Below are 6,919 nucleotides of genomic sequence, written 5' to 3' on the forward strand. Positions count from 1 at the left end.
CGACGAGAGCAGCTTTTAGCATATTTAATAGATCTTGTAGCGGAAGCAAAAAGATCATATTAAATTGTTCAACAACTTGAACGAGTCAAGAATCTTATCACATAAGTCTCTTGACTAAGATGCTAGTATCCATGGAGATCTATCTCCTTAGATCCGGATATTTAAGATGCGCCATGATACTCTCAAGTATTTACCCGAGAATATTTCTAGTCACTAATATGTCAAACACATATTTTAAACTAAGAAATATCACCTTACCTACATTTCTAGTCAATAATATGTCAAGCACATATTTTAGATTAAGAAACTCCCTTTAGCTCCCACTAAACTCCATGTATCATCATTTTATCTCGACACTCGAGTAATACCGTTTTGATAGACTACATGATTGAACCCAAGGTTCCAACTCTTTGACGTATATAGATCACAAAAGGGATATTCCAAGCATGCTAGGCTTCTCAGCATTGACAACATCAGCAAAATTTCTCCCTTCATAAGATACATTCAAGGAGAAAGTTTCGTTATCCTTTTGCCTAAACGCATCCTCATGAGAGGCTATATTGCTAAGACCATACGAATTGATAAAGGCATTTGGGTTGTCACAAACTCTCTATAACAAGCCCAAATTTTAAACATCTTATGTAACCTTAACGACAAGATCAAGGTAACCAACCAAAGTATTCACCTTAAATCAAGTCTCGAAAACATCTCGTGTTTCCTTCCTTATCGCATCGTGTGCAAGGAGATCAATTCGAATTGCATGGTGACACGCCATTACATAGAGTTCATACTATAGAAAAGCCTTTGATGAGGGTTTAAGATTCGTCACTTTTGAAAAGTAACGTAATATTATCGCAAAATTATCTCCTTTTAACCACTGAGCCACAATAAAGAACATCTTCTTGCATTCTACTCAGTTTGTGGGTCTTGGACTTCTGCAAGTTCAAAATTTCTCCCACTCTGTCTTCCTGATGAGAATGAAAATCTTTCTGGAAAGACAAGATTATGAGCCACAAACTCTTTGTTCTCATTTTGGAGGAGTAAAAACCAAGTGGTTCAATTTTGGATAACCCTCACAAATACATAAATTGGTTATGAACATAAACATTTATGGTCCCAAATATATAATAATGACAAATTAGGGACTCTCCCTATCCACATCTCATATGGAGTCATTTAGGCTATTATAGTCGGGTTTTAAACTTTTAGTGAGAAAATAGCTTACAAAAATTGCGAAAAACCTCAAACTATATCTCATAAAGTTCGGTTTATATACTTGACTACACCATACTCTATGGTGTCCCAAGGAGAAGGTATTATGTGAACTGGTTTATAATCTTCTTAATGATTATCAAGGTCATTATTTGATATTACCCATTTGATCTTCAAAGTCATTACTTTGAAACTTCCGATCAACATCTTGATCTTGACGTCCTTTTGGTTTACTACTTCATTTTGAAAATATTCCACGTTTCAAAAATCACTTTTATGTCTTATTAAATAGATTCTACTTAACAATACGGTAAAAGTAACCAAGTATGTATATTACCAACTATCGGCCTTACACATCCGTATGTATATGGTCAATCACCTCACTAATGTGTTTCTTTTCTACAAAAAAAAACATAATACATGCACACATAACATAAGACTCACAATCAAATGGTTGTTCAATGTGCTTTTCGTTTACTTGTTTGAAACTAATTTATTTGAGGTTTGATCAATTGGGTTCACCAGATTAGAGACTTTAAAATCTACTAAATAGTATAATATTTAGTTTTCGTGAAGAATGTAAAATTCTTCTAACTTAAGTGATCTAAACCAACCACCAAGTTATCATTGGAGTAGGTACAACCATTTGTTTTAAATCACATAAGTGATGCCTTCTATGTATAAACATAGATGATTACATTCTTTTAAAACCAAATTTAGGTACAATTGTCCCCATAAAAATCATTGCTACTCTAGCACCATTTCGATACAAAAATGTCATATGCTAGACGTCTTATGTTTTATCAATTCATGTAAACTTCTTTACAAAGATATGATCCATACTTGATATCTTATACCAAGATAGTGGAACTAGCCTATCCTTTGAGTAGACGTCTCTTTCAACATTGTCCTATCGCATACATCTAAGGTTACTTCTTGTTAACTCCCACTCACTTTCACATTCTTTTTTGCTTCAACAAGCAAAGATGAATCTTATGAAGACCTCTCTTCATGTCATTCGTGATATTTTATACACTTAGTAAGAGTGAATTACTATAAAGTGAGTGCAACATGTGGCAAATCTCAACTTCTTGCGAAATTGGACTACCTAACCGTTCAATTGTTATCATATACCTAAACTCTTTAGCGCATAAACAATCAATTTGGCCTTTCTCGAATTGAACCATTTGATGGTATCATATTGGAGTGTTCTTTGTGTTTTTAAAAACTCTTTTCGCAAACTTTTGAATTACTCTTGAGTAATTAAAACTAATATGTCATCTTCATGACGGAGGTGTCACTTCCGAAATCAAGACTCTCTTGATAAAATGTGACTCCCTTTTAAACTCGTAATAATAGTTTGCAACATGAAAACCCCTTTTTAAATATGTATGGATGTTATGTTGTATAATAATCGCTATAATTGTTGTAAGCTTATGTAGGTGAATTAGTAAATCTTGTTACCAATCATTGCTACCGAATTCCTTCAAAGAAACCGCTTCCTATGAAAGACCGAAACGAGTATAATAATAAATAGAGGATCAAAGGAGGATGAAGTGCGCAATGTCCTAGTAAATACGTTAAAGAACAAAAATAGGAAAAATTAACATTCAATGTTTTAAAAAATACTTGTGAAAACATGTTCAACAAGTTTTAACATTTATGTAATGATCTCCCACTAAATTATATAAATGATTCCAAGACCCAAATATTAAACAAAAATGAGCATCGCTTGGGCGAAACATCCCATAATTGTGTAAATTCGGTAAGTCACGTTGACTAATTCTACCTCTAGAACTCTTGGTCGACGAATTTCCTTAAATCCATCTACTAGCCCCGGAACACAAGACCGTCTTATATCCCGTTGAGTCCAACCAATTTTGGCGTGTGATAACCGCTTACCACCCTACTTACTCAAGGTAAAAAGAGAACACTCCGCTTGGGCGAGCGTGGCTCTAATGAACAAGAGATTCATAGGTGTTACTAATTGGTAAGGCTAATCTCAATTTTAGTTATGTAAGAGATCTTGTCAATTTAGTCATAAATTCCCTATAAGTGAACTAAGTCGGTGAATGTAAATGACATGAATTGACAATCGCGAAGATAAAATGCATGTGAATGGCGATTTTGGCATGCGCGAAAATAAAACAAGCAAACATGTAACCATATGAATAAATCCTAGTATGGCCACCTAGTTAATAAAAACTAGTCTATTACATTTCGGAAACCAACTCCTTGGTCCCTTGCCTCTTCATTCCAAAAGTGGCTCTTCCTTGTGGGATTTGGAACACCTTCCAAAAATAGACTCCGTCTCTATGTAATCCGTCTTTTGGAAACGCCGGTAAAAATAACTATTACAAATGAATTACATAGCTATTCCTATTATACATTAATTAATGAAATAAATAAAACCATTAAATTATTACAAACCGACGATACGAGAGCGTATTTAATTACAAACAAATCGATATTCCCATTCATTTCGGGTAATAACGATTAAAATTAACTAGGCCATACTAGGTACAACAAGATAAATACTTTAAATAAATGACAATCATTCATTCAACTTAAATAAATATGCTTAAAATGCTGTAAAATGATGCCAAAATCGCCCTATCTATCATTCGTTGGTATCCATCTCGGTTTTTGTGGATTTAATCGATTTTTAACATGTAAAAATCAATAATCAACACTTAAATCTCATTTAAGTCCAAACTAATTGTCCAAACTGTTTTGAACCTCAAAATTAGTCTTCACTAATTTTATGATGAATAATTAGTTTGATTTGGTGATATTTTGCTAATTTAATCGATAAAATCATAATATTTAAGTAAAAATCCAAAATAATTGAAAAATTACCCAAAAATTGAAACAAAAATTTTTAATATTCTGGAACACTCCCAAGAACATCAAAATGTCAGAAAAATTGCCCAAAAATTCCGGATAAGGTTTATGAAGAAAAAGATCGATATTTATCGATTTTTAACCACTAAAACCAATAAACATCAAAACAAAGTGAAAACACATATTAAAAATCACTTTTAACATTTAAATAATATTTTTAAATGTACATAAATTTATCATGGGCAGAATCAAATGTTTCGAAATTATGATTAATTAATTTCACTTTTATCGACTTATATCTCATAAAATCAATAAACATGCAAAAAATTTGAACCAACCTTCAACTTTTTGCATACAATCAGTAAAAAACATGTATGAAGTACTATAAAAAATCCATGCACCTAATCAATGTTTATCTATTTTTAGTCAATTTTTAACTAAAATACGGCATTTTGACTCGGTTTTCTACCAAAAATCATTAAAAATAGCAAAATAACTTCAAAAATCACCAAACTTAACCACAAACCTTTTAAGATCAGTAGGTATGCATGTCCCAAAAATTTCGTGCTAAAACCTCTTCTAACACCATTTTTGAGTTTTATAAATTATCTCATAATTCATTAAAATGCTTAAAATCAACATGCAAATTACAAGCCTAAGCTCTGATACCACTTGAAAGATTATAGATCCATATTAGACTCTCTGATAAAAATTAAATTATCTCATAATTTATCATTTTAGTGATCTATGTAACATGCATGTAAATATAAAAGCATAAAAATGAAAGTCAAGGAAAAACAATTTCCTTACATTGATTTATATGATGAATATGGGCACAATCAAGATCTCCTACCTTGATTGTTCTTGTGCTAGAGAAAAAAAAAGGAAGATCCTCCTTTACCTACCAAATCTCCAAATTAGAAGATCTCCTTCAAGAAGCACCAAAGAACAAATACCCAATAATCTAACAAATATTAACTAGATACTTGTTCAATTATTCCCTTGATAATATGTAAATATTACTAACACTCTTAGTAATTAATTTTGTTTACTAATAATCTTAGTAAAATGGGTTTTTATTATTTTAGAGAGAGAGATTTCCACATGCAAAAATATTCAAGTTATTGAATAAAAAAATTAGACAACACAAATGTCGTGTTAGTGGAGTGTCGAGGACGGATGGAGGGAGTAATATGAGAGGGAGTTGAGTTATGTTAAATGTGCCCAATAGGATTAGGCATAGATTAGACAAATGGTGTAATGGGAAGAGCACCCAATAGAATTTGTTGGTGCATAATAATTGTGTCTAACAACACACAATCACACTACCATTTACACGGTCCAAATGACCCATTTACGGGTCCATATCGGTTCTTATATTTGTCGAACAAATATGTGTAAATTTTATTTAAACATTGTTTTATCTTTAAATGCTTCCCGATTAATATTGTCTAAAACACTCCGTAAATATACGTGTACAGCTACACATATATTTTTACGTACCAATATTAATCACATTAGTCAATTAGTACCTATCTTAAAAATTAACTGCTTAATTATTAATTCCCATCTCAAAAATTTATTATTCAATTATCGCATAATTAAATAAAAATTATCGTGCCTCGAGTTCACCACTCAAAATCTCTCTAAAATAATCGACTAACCTTTTAGTCTATAAATCAAGGGACTAAATAAATTGTATCTCATACAATTAATTAGTTGTCAATTGGGGTTCGTTCCTTTAGGTGTGACCGAAAGGGGTCAGTTGATCACCGCCGTCTCACGACAATAACGTCAAACTCTAGTCAGCCAACCATTATCGATTTACGTTAATCAACTGACGAGGATCAAATAATTAAATATCTGATGATATTCCTTTAATGAGATTTATTATGTAAACGCACTATTGTGGAGGACACTAACTCCAACAGGATCTTCGCCTGTACCCACGAGTTCAGGTCCACCCGTGGGGATTTCCATTTCCCATATCATTCTCTCTTCATGCCTTTGTTCAATATTGTGGGTGCACTATGAAGGCTCGGTTAGCCTAGGCAATTTTTCTCCTCACACTAAATCAAATACTACACATCAAAACACATTAAAATACCTCCCTCACTTTCTCTCAAAATGAAAATCTTGATCAAAGTATGAAATTGCCAATCCAAAATTGACAAAAATGCAATACAATAAGTAAAATGCATGTTAAGGGTTAGAATATTTACAAATGTTGGTTTAGGGAGGACTCCACCAAACTCTCACTCTCGAATGAGAGGTCAAAGAGGCATAGCCAAGTTGTTGTTGATGTTGCTCAAAACCTTGTAGAAGTAGTCAAAGGCTTGCTCATTTTCATTATAAAGATCTTCAATAGACCGTTGCACATTGTGTTCTTCATGGTGGTGACACGAGTCAAGATGGTCACCAAAGCATTGGTCTAAGGTCATAGCATTGCCAATGTAGGGATTGACCAATCCTTCGAATTCGTCATCCATAGACCGCATACTTCATTAGCTTGCTCTCCAATTGTATCATGAGTTGATGGAAACAACTCCTCTTTCTTGTTGTCATGGCCAATGAGGCCTTGTTCTTTTCTTGTCATGATTGGTGTTGAGATATTCAAGCTCTCTTTGTTGTTGAAATTTCCTTTCTCTCCAGATAGATCATCTTGAGGATTATCCACTTTCTTCTTCCATATGGGTGGAGACTCTTTACCCCTAGCTTGATCTTTGCATTGAGATGCCTACTTCTTCCTATCACTTTCTCGGCTATAATGATCGACCATGAAACATGGCTCATGTAGTCGGGAAGCTCTCATTGTCTTGTCAAGATTAAAAGTGATTATCTCATCCCCCCACTTCAAGTGTAA

Source organism: Silene latifolia, chromosome X (genome assembly GCF_048544455.1).
Source record: "Silene latifolia isolate original U9 population chromosome X, ASM4854445v1, whole genome shotgun sequence".
Lineage (NCBI taxonomy): Eukaryota > Viridiplantae > Streptophyta > Magnoliopsida > Caryophyllales > Caryophyllaceae > Silene > Silene latifolia.